At 39.6% G+C, this 14,167-nt stretch overlaps 1 protein-coding gene and 1 pseudogene across 4 annotated transcripts in view; one reads left to right on the plus strand and one right to left on the minus strand.

The window, feature by feature from the left end:
* KLHL8 (kelch like family member 8) overlaps window positions 1-14,167 on the plus strand; it is a 59,503-nt gene that overhangs the window by 8,218 nt on the left and 37,118 nt on the right. The window lies entirely within an intron of this gene.
* LOC112624303 lies at window positions 5,046-6,378 on the minus strand (annotated as a pseudogene).

The raw sequence follows: 14,167 nt of genomic DNA on the forward strand, positions 1-14,167 counted from the left end.
CACCACACTTGGCTAATTTTTTAATTTTTGTCAAGACTGGCTCTCACTGTGTTTCTCAGGCTGGTCTTGAACTCCTAGTAGGCTCAAGCAGTTCTCCCAGCTCATTGGTAACTGGTTGTTTTACGCATTTCAGTTTTCAAAAAATTGCTAGGTTGTATAACTCACAGCCTAAGTCATCAAGATATTTCTTTATTTTTATTTTTATTTTTATTATTTATTTATTTATTTATTTTTGAGACGGAGTCTTGCTCTGTCGCTCAGGCTGGAGTGCAGTGGCCGGGTCTCGGCTCACTGTAAGCTCCGCCTCCCGGGTTTATGCCATTTTCCTGCCTCAGCCTCCCGAGTAGCTGGGACTACAGGCACCCGCCACCTCGCCCGGCTAATTTTTTTGTATTTTTTAGTAGAGACGGGGTTTCACCGTGTTAGCCAGGATGGTCTTGATCTCCTGACCTCGTGATCTGCCCGTCTCAGCCTCCCAAAGTGCTGGGATTACAGGCTTAAGCCACCGCGCCCGGCCCATCAAGATATTTCTTAATAAGTGGAACTGGTACATGAGAGGGCACGTAAATTAAAAAGATTTTGGATATCTTAGCTAAATGGAGCCTGGGAAGGCTTATATGAACAGCAATGTGAGAGTGTTTATTTCCTGACAGCCCTACCAATTTTATTTTATTTTTTGTCTTTTCCAATATTTAATTTCATTGATTAATAAGGATGTTTTAATAATCTCATTGATCATTTTCCCTTTCATTATAATCTGCCTTTTTTCTATATGTAAGGACAGTTTTAGGCAGACAGTGTTGCTGTACTACTAACTGAAGGCCATGTTATTGTTGGTCTCTACTCAGTTATTCTTCAAGAACACATCTGTCTAAAGGAGGACTCTGACATCGAGCTGTTTCAGGCATCTAATTCACACTTAAGTTTAACTATGACTTTGACTTTAGCACCAGTGACCTCTCTTACCAGTCTTTCCAGTAGCCTACTAGATCTCTCCATTGGCTCTCCTATCAGTGTTGAATTTCAGCACACCCTGACTTCCAATTAGGAAATTATTCTTTCCAACTCAGTAATCTTGGCTCATTGCAACCTCCACCTCCCAGGCTCAAGTGATCCTCCCACCTCAGCCTTCCAAGTAGCTGGGACCACAGGTGTGTGCCACCATGCCTAGCTTATTTTTGTATTTTTTGTAGAGATTGGGTTTTGCTTTGTTGTCCGGCCTGGTCTCAAACTCCTGGGCTCAAGTGATCTGCCTGCCTTGGCCTCCCAAAGTGCTGGGATTACAGGCTTGAGCCACTGTGCCTGGCCAAGAAAAACATTTTTTAAAGTCACAGCAGTAACTTGTTGGAAGTCATGTATACTTTCAGTAGGAACTATTGAAGCTATTATACAGTTTTTCAAACCAGCAGATCTCCTTTAATTATTGGTATATTTTAGACTGTTTGACTCAAAATTTTAAATGTTAATCAAAAGGAAATAATGATTATAGCCTACTTTTTTCCTGACTTAAAAGTAAAAGTGGAAATTTTAAGAAGAGTATTACCTTTGAAATAAAGTGATTCAAAAATTGAAGTAAATGTCTTATGCACAGTGTTTAGTTAAAATTATTTAAGCATACATTGATTTGGATTATAATAGAAAAATCTCTAGTGTTCATAATCTGTTCATTATAAAAATATTTTAAGTACTTCTGTTTGTTTATTGTGTTAAATGTGTTTACTGAACATGGGAGTAATAGCAGTGAAGACAGATGGTGCCTCTACTTTAGGGGCTTATGTAGTGTTACAGGGAAGACTAGTAGTGAATAGGCACTTATAAGTAATAAGTATTTTAAATCTGACCAAAAATTGAGTATGATTTTCTTTGTGGTAAGTACAATGAAAAAAAAAAAACCAGATTTTTGTGGGAGTGCAAAGGAAGTACACTAGGAATAGGGAAGATTTTTAGGGATGGGCTTCTTGAGCAGATGAACCTGAGCTGAGTCTTAGAAGATGAGCAAGAGTTAGCAGGAGAGAGTGGTGGTAAAGGGCATTTCAGAAACAGCAGAAAACCTGAAAGGAGGCAGAGGTGTAAAATAGCCTAAAGTATGTGGAAAATTAAACACATTCAGGTTTTGCTCTATAGAACATGAGGTGGGGTTTGCCATTTTGTTATTTCACAAGTATGCAAGAGTTAATTTTGGTAAATGCACACACATCTGCCATCAACGTTCAGGTGTAGGTCTAAAATTAATCACGTACTGCTATAAAATATAATCTTCTTGTATCCAAAGTCTTCACCTAACTGAATTGTGAAATAACTTTTGAAATTATTACTACTATTATTATTATTTGAGACGGAGTCTCGCTCTGTCCTCCAGGCTGGAGTGCAGTGGCGTGATCTCGGCTCACTGCAAGCTCCACCTCCCAGGTTCATGCCATTCTCCTGCCTCAGCCTCCTGAGTAGCTGGGACTACAGGCGCCCGCCACCACACCCAGCTAATTTTTTTGTATTTTTTTAGTAGAGATGGGGTTTCACCGTGTTAGCCAGGATGGTCTCGATCTCCTGACCTTGTGATCTGCCCATCTCGGCCTCCCAAAGTGCTGGGATTACAGGCTTGAGCCACTGCACCTGGCCAATTATTATTTCATAAATATGCAAGAGTTGATTTTGGTAAATGTACACACATCTTCCATCAGCTTTTAGTTGTAGCTCTAAAACTAATCAGATACGGCTATAAAATACAATATTTTGTATCATTTAAAATCATCAAACTGAATTATAAAATATCTTCTTTAAAATTACTTTAAAGAAGATTGTGTCTAATAGAGTACTGCAGCAGCAATTATATTATGGCATTGAGGTTTTTTATTTTTATTTGTACTTTTTTGTTTGTTTGTTTGAGACGGAGTCTCACTCTGTAGGCCCAGGCTGGAGTGCAGTGGAGCAATCTTGGCTCACCACAGCCTCCACCTCCCGGGTTCAAGCGATTCTCCTGCCTCAGCCTCCCAAGTAGCTGGGATTGCCTGCCACCACGCCTGGCTAATTTTTGTATTTTTACTAGAGACAAGGTTTCACCATGTTGGCCAGGCTGGTCTGGAACTCCTGACCTCAGGTGATCCACCTGCCTCAGCCTCCCAAAGTGCTGGGATTACAGGTGTGAGCCACTGCACCCAGCTGGCATTGAGTTTTTAAAGAGGTGCTTTCAAAGTGCCATTTGGGGCTGGACGTAGTGGCTCATGCCTGTAATCCCAGCATTTTGGTAGCCTGAAGCGGGCAGATTGCTGAAGCTCATGAGTTCACCACCAGCCTGGGCAACATGGTGAAACCCCATCTCTACAGAAAATACAACAATTAGCCTGGTGTGGAGGTGTGTACCTATAGTCCCAGCTACTCAGAAGGCTGAGGTGGGAGGATGGCTTGAGCCCGGAAATCGGAGGTTGCAGTGAGCCGAGATTGTGCCACTGCACTCCAGCTTGGGCCAATAGAGCCAGGCCTTGCCTCAAAAAAAACAAAAACAAAAACCAAACAAACAAAAACCAAACAACAACAACAACAAAAAAAACAACACCAAGTGCCATTTGGAATTCTTCTTTCTGTTCAGTAGTCTTTTGATTAATGTGTAATATGAAAACACAGTCACTATGCTGCAAAGAGTTATGAGGATAATACAGTATAAAGTGAGTACAGTATTCAGTGTAATGGTATTACATACTGATACCACATGCTAAATGTGATAAAAATTGTAAGTACAAAGGAAGCTACAGAAAGAGAATAAGGTGGTCTGGCTTAGTATAATAGGATCTTTAAGCTTTTGCTGTCAGTCCTGTTTTCTGTAATTCATTGTAAATAATGTTTACATATAAAAATATATTAGTTTTGTTAAATATGCTTTGCATTGAACCATAAACCTGTCTGCTTCTGTTTGAAGTATTTTCTCTTCATAACTTCCTATTTCGTTGATCGATATGCCTTTACTGGCACTTAGAGGAGCAAAAAAAAAAAAAAGGAATCAACTTCCTGTCCGCTTCATTGTCATAACATGCCAGTGTGTGATAGAAATGGACATCTGTAGCATGTTATGACAATGATATACCACGGATGTCCATTTTTTTTCCTCCCTCTTGTTTTGTGCTTTTAATCTTTTAACATATTTGAAGAAGGAGGAATATCATTTATTTTTCTCCCTAAGAATCAGAATCTTAGGCGTATTTTAAAAAAAATTCTGGTTGTTTAAATTCTGGAGTTTAGGCTGAATTACATTTTTACTTGATACTAATATACAGTCTTTATAAGTCCTAAAGTCTACTGAGTTCCTTAGGCAGAGTGAATAGTCTTTGAGTAAGCAGTCTTTTCCGGCTCCTGTCTTCCTGTTCTATTATATATAATAGATTTTTTAAAGTTGTTTAAGAGAATTTTGTATAGACAGATTGTGAGCTGTTGTGTCCTGCCCAAATCTGAATTCAAATGTAAAAATAATTTTATAAAAATGAATATTTATTAAAGCCCTTTTCATAGAAATAGTACGCTGACAAATGAAAACATTTTGTGACAACAATAATAAAACTTTCACTAGATAGAGCTAGAGTAGTTTGATGTAAGGGGAAAAAGTATATGGTCATTTTGAATTGTATGCATTTTAACTTAGTAAAATTTAAAAATAAGATACTAGTGATACCTGCTGTCATAATACTCATGTAGGACACAAAATATGGCATGACAAAATGAAGACTCCCGGGCTCAGTGGCTCAGGCCTATAATCCCAGCATTTTGGGAGACCCAGGTGGGAAGATGGCCTGAGTCCAGCAGTTCAAGACCAGCCTGGGCAACATGGCAAAACCCCATCTCTACAAAAAAATACAAAAATTAGCCCAGCATAGTGGTTGCACGCCTGTAGGATTGCTGGAGCCTGGGAGGTCAAGGCTGTGATAAGCTGAGATTGCACCACTGCAGTCTAGCCTGGGCGGCAGGGTGAGACCCTGCCTTAAAAAAAAAAAAATGAAGAAGACTCACTAACTAATAAGAGTTGACCCAGGTTTTTGTTTTTTGTTTTGTTTTGTTTTGTTTGTTTTTTGTTTGTTTGTTTTTGGCTAAGCATAGGGGACTTTATTAATGGTACACACTAGGTGGGGCTTCTAGGCCCCTCCCTCTTCAGGGGTTCTGCATGGACACTGAGGAGGGGAGATTCTCAGTGTAGTGGGGGACTGAGTGTGGCAGGGACTCCCCAGCAGTGAGGGCCTCTCTCTTCCTCTCATGCTTTCGCTGGGGCTGGTGGTCTGGTGGTCTTACTCTTGGAGGCCATGTGAGCCATGAGGTCCACCACACTGTTGCTGTAGTCAAATTCATCACTATACCAAGAAATTATCTTGACAAAGTGGTTGTTGAGGGCAATGCCAGCCCCAGCATTGAAGATGGAAGAGTGGGTGTTGCTGTTGAAGTTGGAGGAGACAGCCTGGTGCTCATTGTAGCCCAGGATGCCCTTGAGAGGGCCCTCCGACGTCTGCTTCACCACCTTCTTGATGTCATCGTATTTGTCAGGTTTTTCCAGACGGCAGGTCAGGTTCATGACCGACACGTTGGCAGTGGTGACACAGAAGGCCATGCCAGTGAGCTTCCTGTTCAACTCAGAGAGGGCCTTGCCTACAGCCTTGGCAGCACCGGTAGAGACAGGGATGATATTCTGGAGAGCCCCGCAGCCGTCACGCCACAGTTTCCCAGAGGGGCCATCCACAGTCTTCTGGGTGGCAGTGTGGCGTGGACTGTGGTCATGAGTCCTTCCACGATACCAAAGTTGTCTTGGATGACATTGGCCAGGGGTGCTAAGCAGTTGGTGGTGCAGGAGGCATTGCTGATGATCTTGAGGCTGTTGTCATACTTCTTATGGTTCATGCCCATCACGAACATGGGGGCATCAGCAAAGGGGGCAGAGATTCATGACCCTTTTGGCTCCTTCCTGCAAGGGAGCCCCAGCCTTCTTCATGGGGGTGAAGACACCAGTGGACTCCACAGCGTACTCAGCGTCAGCATTGCCCCATTTGATTTTGGAGGGATCTCGCTCCTGGAAGATGGTAATGGAATTTCTACTGATGACATGCTTGCCATTCTCAGCCTTGACGGTGCATGGAATTTGCCATGGGTAAAATCATACTGGAACACGTAGACCATGTAGTCGAGGTCAATGAATCGGTCATTGATGGCGACAATATCCACTTTGCCAGAATTCAAAGCCACCCTGGTGACCAGGCACCCAATACAACCAAATCCGTTGACTCCGGCCTTCACCTTCACCTCAGGGATGCAGCTGGAAATGCATGAGAAGATGCGGCTGTCTGTCAAATGGGAGGAGCAGAGAACTAAGTTGACCCAGTTTTTTACATTGGGGAAAAAAACCCAACCCATAGAGATTGTGTTAATTCAGCCACTCGTGACTCTGGCTCATTGTGGGCAAATACATAGATATTGTTAAGACACAGTCTTCAAGAAAGAGTACACTGTGTTAAGCAGGCAAGTCTAAAATACAAAAGAAAGAAAGTGAACAAGTCAGAGAAATACGGCGTACTATGGGGGTTCATGAGAAAGATCACATCCCGTTGGGAGAATTAGAAAAGAATTCATAAAAAGGAATTATTTAAGCTGGGCCTTGACATCATTCCCTCACAAGGAACAGCTTGAGCACTTGCAAATACCTTTGAGGAAAACTGAATAATTAAATCTGTGATATAGTGGAAAAAGAATGGACTTAATCACAGCTGGATTGAAGCCCCATCTCCCACCATTTCTAGCTGTGTGGCCTTGGGCAAGTCAGGGATGTTAGAACCATCTATGAAGTGATGCTTAACCAAGAGTATATTTAAGATTTCTGGCAAAATAGGTGGTGCACAGTGGTTTAGTAAGTAGTTTTTCTGTCTTATTTCCCTCTTTCCCTACTTTATGTAAAAAACAAATGGAGAAAAAGAAGGTAGACTAGAGCCAGAGCAATGAGGACCATGAATGCCAGGGTAAGCTGAACTACATACATTAAGCAGTTTGGAAAGGACAATTAGAGTTAGATAAATCTAGCAGCATCTAATCCTTGATCGATGTTCAGTGATGGGAAGGAGGGATGTGGTGATTGGTTAGGGGAAGTCATTACAATCCAGGTTAATATGTGGATCTGAACTAGAGTACAATGAGAGAGAATAGAGTTCAATGATAATAGGAAGAAAGGGATGGATGAATAGAGAGTTTTCCAAGCAGAATCCAGGAGAATTGAAGTGGATAGGTTGTGCAAGTGGAGAGAAGAGTCAAATATGGCTCACATTTTGAAGTAGGGTAACTGTAAAAATGGTGTTGCTACTTATAAAAGTAGGGGAATCTAAAGGTATAGTGAGGGAAAAGATAAGGACCTTGGTTTTTCATATATTTTGTTCTGTAATTATATTTCACTTATAAAGTGCTCTGAACAGTAGTGTGGTAGTTAATAGCACAGGCTGGGAGCCCTGCTGCCTAGGTTCACATCCTGGCTCCACCACTTACTTGGGCTTCACTCCATCTCACTGTGCTTCAGTTTCTTCAGATAGGGCACAAAATATGGCATAGCAAACTAAGTGAAAGAAGACTCCTGGGTGCAGTGGCTCAGGCCTGTAGTCCCAGTATTTTGGGAGGTCTAAGTGGGCAGATGACTTGAGTCCAGGAGTTGAAGACCAGCCTGGGCAGCATGGCAAAACCCCATCTCTACAAAAAATACAAAAATTAGCCCAGTATGGTGGTGCATTCCTATAGTTCCAGCTACTTGGGCAGTGGGGCTGAGGCGGGAGGATAAAGGGCAAAATAAAAGTAGCTACTTCATAGAGTTGTAGTGAGTACTAAATGATTTAATTTACATGCAGTTAGAACAGTGATGGCAGATAGTGTTTTCTGTCGTGATGCTGATGTCTGCCTTTATTGTGTGTGTGTGTGTGTGTGTGTGTGTGTGTGTGTGTTTCTTGAGTGAGAATCTTGCTCTATCACCCCGGGTGGAGTGCAGAGGCATAATCACAGCTCACTGTGGCCTCAACCTCCTGGGCTGAAGCGATCCTCCCACTTCAGCCTGCCAAGTAGCTGGGACTACAAGTTTGTGCCACCACACGTGGCTAATTTTAAAATTTGTTGTAGAGACTGAATCTCACTCTGTTGCCCAGGCTGGTCTTAAACTCCTGGGCCCAAGCGATCCTCCCAGCTTGTCCTCTCAAAGTGCTGAGATTACAGGCGTGTGCCATTGTGCCTGGCAGGCCTTTGCATTTTATTTTAGGGCTAATTGATCCCTTAAGCAGTAGAGTGGCTTGTGATTATATTGCTTTGTCTTTTGAGTTTTGTCATGAGTATGTTGGAATGCAACTTTCTTTTTTTCCATTTTATTTTTTATCTTATAGCAAAATTGAGATTTTTGGGGTACAAGTCCATGAATTTTAACAAATGTATAGATTTGTCTCATCGTCACCCAAATCAATTTTAAATTAACATTTGAAATAGATGCAAAATAGTTTCATCATCCCATAAAACTCTTTTTGTCATCTCCTTTTAGTCATACTGTTTCCCTGCCCCTCATCCCTGGCAGCCACGGATCTGTTTTTCATCACTATGATTTTGTCCTTTTGAGGATATCATATAAATGGAATCGTAGAATGTGCAGTAACCTATTGAGACTGGCCTGTTTCACTCAGCAGCCATTGAGATTCATCCAGGTTGTTGCATGTACCAAGTTTGTTCCTTTTTATTGTAAGGTAGTGTTCTATTGTATGGGTGTACCCACAGTTTATCCATTCACTTGTTGAAGGTTATTTGGATTATTCTCAGTTTTTAGCAATTGCGACTAGAGCTGCTATACATTTTCATGTACAAGTTTTTGTGCAAACACGAGCTTTCATTTTACTCAGTTAAATTGCCAGCAGTCAGATTGCTGGGTTATAGTGTAAGAGTATGTTTAACTGTATAAGAAACTTCCACCTTTTTTTTTTTTTTTTGGAACAGTGATGCTGTTTTGCATTGCCACCAGCAGTATATGAAAATTCCAGGTGTTTCACATCCTCACTAGCACTTGGTATTGTTATTGTTGTTTATTTTAGCCACTCTAATAGATGTGTAGTGGTATTTCATTAAGATTGTGGGGTGTGTGTATGGGGGTGTGGCAGGGGCTGTGTTGCTTAGGCTGGAGTGTAGTGGCTATTTACAGACATGATCGGATGGTAGTGCACTACAACTTTGAACTCTTGGGCTTAAACAGTCATCCTATGTAGCGGAGACTACAAGCACACGCCACTGGGCCTGGTTCATTATTTTAATTTTCGTTTATCTAATGGCAGTGATGTTGAACATCTTTTTGTGTGCTTATTTCCATCGATATATCTTTACTGGTGAAGTGTCTTAAGTCTTTGGTCCATATTTTAATTGAGTTGTTTTTCTTACTGTTAAGTTTGAAAGTTTTATATATTTGGGATGTAAATGTAAATTTTTTGTCAAATATGTGATTTGCCAACATTTTTCTCCTGGTTTGGAGCTTGTCTTTTTATTCTCTTATGGGGTCTTTCTCATAGCAAAAGGTTTTAATTTTGATGGAGTCCATTTTAGCAGTTTTTTCTTTCGTATTTAACAACTAGTAGCCTGACCCCGAGTCATGAAGTTTTTCTCCTATGTTTTCTTCAAAAAGTTTTATTGTTTTAGGTGTAGTTACATATATAACATAAAAATATATTTTATATATTATATATTATATAAAATGCATCAGAAACTATATGAAACTATAGCCAGGTGCAGTGGCTCGAAGTCCCAGGCTACAGTGTGCTATGGTATGATTAATTTTTTGTGTGTTCACCTTGTTTTGTTTTTTTTTTTTTTTTTTTTGAGACGGAGTCTCGCTTTGTCGCCCAGGCTGGAGTGCAGTGGCGCATCTCAGCTCACTGCAAGCTCTGCCTCCTGAGTTCACGCCATTCTCCTGCCTCAGCCTCCCGAGTAGCTGGGGCCTGCCACCACGCCTGGCTAATTTTTTGTATTTTTTTAGTAGAGATGGGGTTTCACCATGTTAGCCAGGATGGTCTCAATCTCCTAACCCGTAGTAAGTTAAGAACTAACTTAACGAAGAAATTTCTAATTTCTCTTAAGACTTCCTCTATGCTCCATGGATTATTTAGATGTGTGCATTTAATTTGCAAGCATTTGGAGAGTTTTCTGTTGTCTTTATTACTTATTTCTAGTTTAATTCCATTATGATCAGAGACTACACTTTATACAATGTAATTTCTTTTAAATTTGTTTAGGGTTGTTTATTGACTCAGGATATGGCTTATATAATAAGGTCCACGTGCACTTGAAAAGAATGTGTATTCTGCTTTTGTTGGGAGGAGTGTTCTATAAGCACCTGTGAAATCCAGTTGGTTGGTGATGTGTTCTGTTGTTTTATGTCATTGCTAATTCTCTGCTAACTAGTCCTGTAACTGAAGAGGAGTGTTGAAATCTCTTTAGTTGTAATTGTGGATTTATCTGTTTCTCCGTTTTGTTGTTTTTGGTTTTGCTTTGTGTATTTTGAAGATTTGAAGTTAGGTGTATGCACATTTAGACTATAGTATGTCTTTGGGAATTGACACTTTTATCATTATGCAGTGTCTTTTTTTATTGCGGTGAAAAACACAACATAAAATTTACTATCTTAACAATTTTTAAGTGTACAGTACAGTAGTGTTAACTACATGTATATTGTTGTCCAACAGATCTCTAGAACTTTATCTTGCAAAACTGAAACGATACAATAACTCTTCTTTCCACCCCTCTTGGCAGCTACCATTTTACTTTCTATGAATTTGACTGCTTTAGATGCTTCATATAAGTGGAATCAGTGGAACTTGTCTGTTTCTGGCTTATTTCACTATGTATAATATCCTTAAGATTCATCCATGTTGTAGCATATGACAGGATTTTCATCTTTTTTGAATCTGAATGGTATTCCATTGTACGTATAAGTCACATTTTCTTTTTCCATTTTTCTGATGATGGACATTTAGGCTGCTTCTACCTCTGGGTTGTTGTAAATAACGCCACAGTGAACATGGGTGTGCAAATATGTCTTTGCTATCCTGTTCTCACTTCTTTTGGATATGTACTGAGAAGTGGAATTGCTGGATATGGTAATACTATTTCTAACTTTTTGAGGGCTATCCATACTGTTTCCAAAGCAGCTATGGAAGCTATTTTACATTCCCACCAACAGTGGAAAGGGTTTCCAGTTTCTCTAAGTCCTTGCCAACACTTCTTTCTTTCCCCATCCTAACAGGTGTAAGGTGATATCTCATGATTTTTATCTACATCTCCCTGATGATTAATGATATTGAACATCTTTTTATATACAGTTGACTGTCAGTGTCTGCAGGTTACACATCCCCAGATTTAACCAAACATGGATTGAAAATATTTTTAATCCAATAAAAATAATACAAATTTTAAAAATACAATATAATAACTATTTACATAGCATTTACATTGTCTTAGGTATCGTAAGTAATCTAGAGATAATTTAAAATATGTAGGAGGATGTACATAGATTATATGCAAATACCATACCAGTTTATATAAGGGACTTAAGGATACATGGATTTTGGTATCTGCAGGGATTCTGCAATCAGTCTTCTGAGGATACTGAATAAGGGCTGTACTTCATGACCATTTGTGTATCATCTTTGGAGAAATGTCTGTTGAAGTCCTTTACCTTTTTTTTTTTTCTTTTCTTTTCTTTTTTTTTTTTTTTTTTGAGGCAGAGTCTCACTCTGTCACCTAGGCTGGAGTTCAGTGGCATGATTACAGCTCACTACATCCTTGAATTCCTGAGCTCAAGTGATCCTCCCACCTTAGCCTCCTGAGTTGCTGGGACTATAGGCACATGATACCACGTCCAGCTAATTTTTGTTTTTTTTTTGTAGAGACAAGGTCTGTGTTGCCCAGGCTGATCTCGAACTCCTGGGCTCAAACAGTCCTCCAGTCTCAGCCTACCAGTGTTGGGATTATAGGAGTGAGCCACCACACCTGGCATGTTTTTAGTTTTTGTTTGTTTTGTTTTGTTTTGAGACAGGTGCTTGCTGTATTGCCCAGGCTGACCTTGAAGTCCTGGGCTCAAGTGATCCTCCTACCTTAGCCTCCCAAGTGGCTGGGACAACAGTCATTCACCAGCCATTGCACCCAACCTTTTGCCCATTTTAAAATTGGGTTCTTTTTTTTTTTTTTTTAATTGAGTTGTAGTTCTTTGTATATCTGGATATTAACCCCTTTCCAGGTATATATTTGCAAATACTATTTTCTTCCATTCTGTAGGTTGCCTTTTCTTCTCTATTGATTGATTGTTTTGCTGCACAGAAGTTTTAAAGTTTGATGTCCCATTTGTCTGTGTTTACTTTTGTTGCTTGTGTTTTTTACGTCATACACAAGAAATCATTGATAAATTCAATGTTGTGAAGCCTTTTCCCCGTGTGTTTTCCTCCAGTAGCTTTATGGTTTCAAGTCTAGTCATTTTATGGTTTCGGGGCTACATTTAGGTCTTTAATGAATTTTGAGTTAATTTTGTATATGGTGTAAAGTAAGGGTCCAACTGCTTTCTTTTGCATGTGATATTTTTATATAGTGTTTTTTATTACTAACAATTTTATGTGTTTGATATTATAGCTACTCTTCAGTTTTTAAAAAATTCTTTAGAGTTTTGTTGTTGTTGTTGTTACTGTTGGCATGGTGTGTCTTCTTTCTATCCTGTTCCTTTAACTGTGTCTTTATGCTTAAAGTAGATTTTTTTTCTTGTACGCATTTGATAGTTGGATTTTGCTTTTTCTTATCCAATCTGAAAATCTCTCTTTTTAAAAGTCTTTATTTGAGACCATTGTAGATTCACTTGCAATGCTAACAAATAATAGATCTTATATTTCCTTCACCCAGTTTCCCTCAGTGATAACATCTTGTATAACTTTTATACCAGGAAATTGACTTTGATACATTGTCTATCTTATTCAAATTTCACCTGTTTTACATGCATTCGTGTGTATGTGTATGTTATCACGTGTAGATTCATATGATCAAGATACAGTATAGTTCCATCACAAGTATCTCTTGTACTACTCATTTATAGCCATAGCTACTCCTCTCCTCTCATCCTTCCCTAACCTCTGGCAAACAATAATCTGTTCTCCACCTCTATAACTTTGTCATTTTGAGGATGTTATATAGATAGAATCATACTGTATGGCTTTTTTTATTGAGCATACTTTGAGATTCATCCGGGTTGTTACATGTTTCAATAGCTTGTCCCTATTGCTGAGTAGCATTCCTGAGTCTCTGCCTTTAATTGGAAGTGGTTAGTCCATTTATATTTAATGTGATTATTGATACTGTTGTGTTTAAATCAACATCTTACTCAGGGATCAGCAAACTATGAGCTTGGGGATTAAATCACACTCACCAAGTGTTTATTCTTTATTTTATTTTATTTTATGAGACACAGTCTTATTCTGTTGCCCAGGCTGGAGTGCAGTGGTGTGATCTCAGCTCACTGCAACCTCTGCCTCCCGGGTTCAAGTGATTCTCGTGTCTCAGCCTCCCAAGCAGCTGGGGTTACAGGTGTGCACCACCATGCCTGGCTGTTTTTTGTATTTTTTAGTAGAGACGGGGTTTCGCCATGTTGGCCAGGCTGGTCTCGAACTCCTGACCTCAGGTAATCCACCCACCTCAGTCTCCCAGAGTGCTGGGATTACAGGCATGAGCCACCACACCCAGCAACTAAGTGTTTTGTTTTTTTTTTTTTAATAATTAAAGTTTTATTGGAACATGGCTATATTTATTTATTTACTATTGTCTGTGACTGCTTTTGTGTTACAATGACTGCGTTCAGTAGTTGTGATAGAGACCCATATGGCCCAGAAAGTCAAAAATATCTATTCTGTGGCCTTTTACAGAAAAAGTTTTTAAGCCCTGATTATGCTATTTGTTTTCTATTTGTCCCATCTGTTCTTTGTTGATTTTACAGCAGGAATGTGAATTTAGAAGAGATACTACAGTGACTGGTGCCTGTTAGAATATCTATAGATGCTTTCCTCAGATAACATTTTAGACCTGACAGAAGGTGTCTGTATTCGTTTTTTATTGTGTGTAACAAATTACCACAATTTAGTGGCTTAAAATAATATGCATTTATTATCTCACAGTT

Source organism: Theropithecus gelada, chromosome 5 (assembly GCF_003255815.1).
Source record: "Theropithecus gelada isolate Dixy chromosome 5, Tgel_1.0, whole genome shotgun sequence".
In the NCBI taxonomy this organism is placed as follows: Eukaryota; Metazoa; Chordata; class Mammalia; order Primates; family Cercopithecidae; genus Theropithecus; species Theropithecus gelada.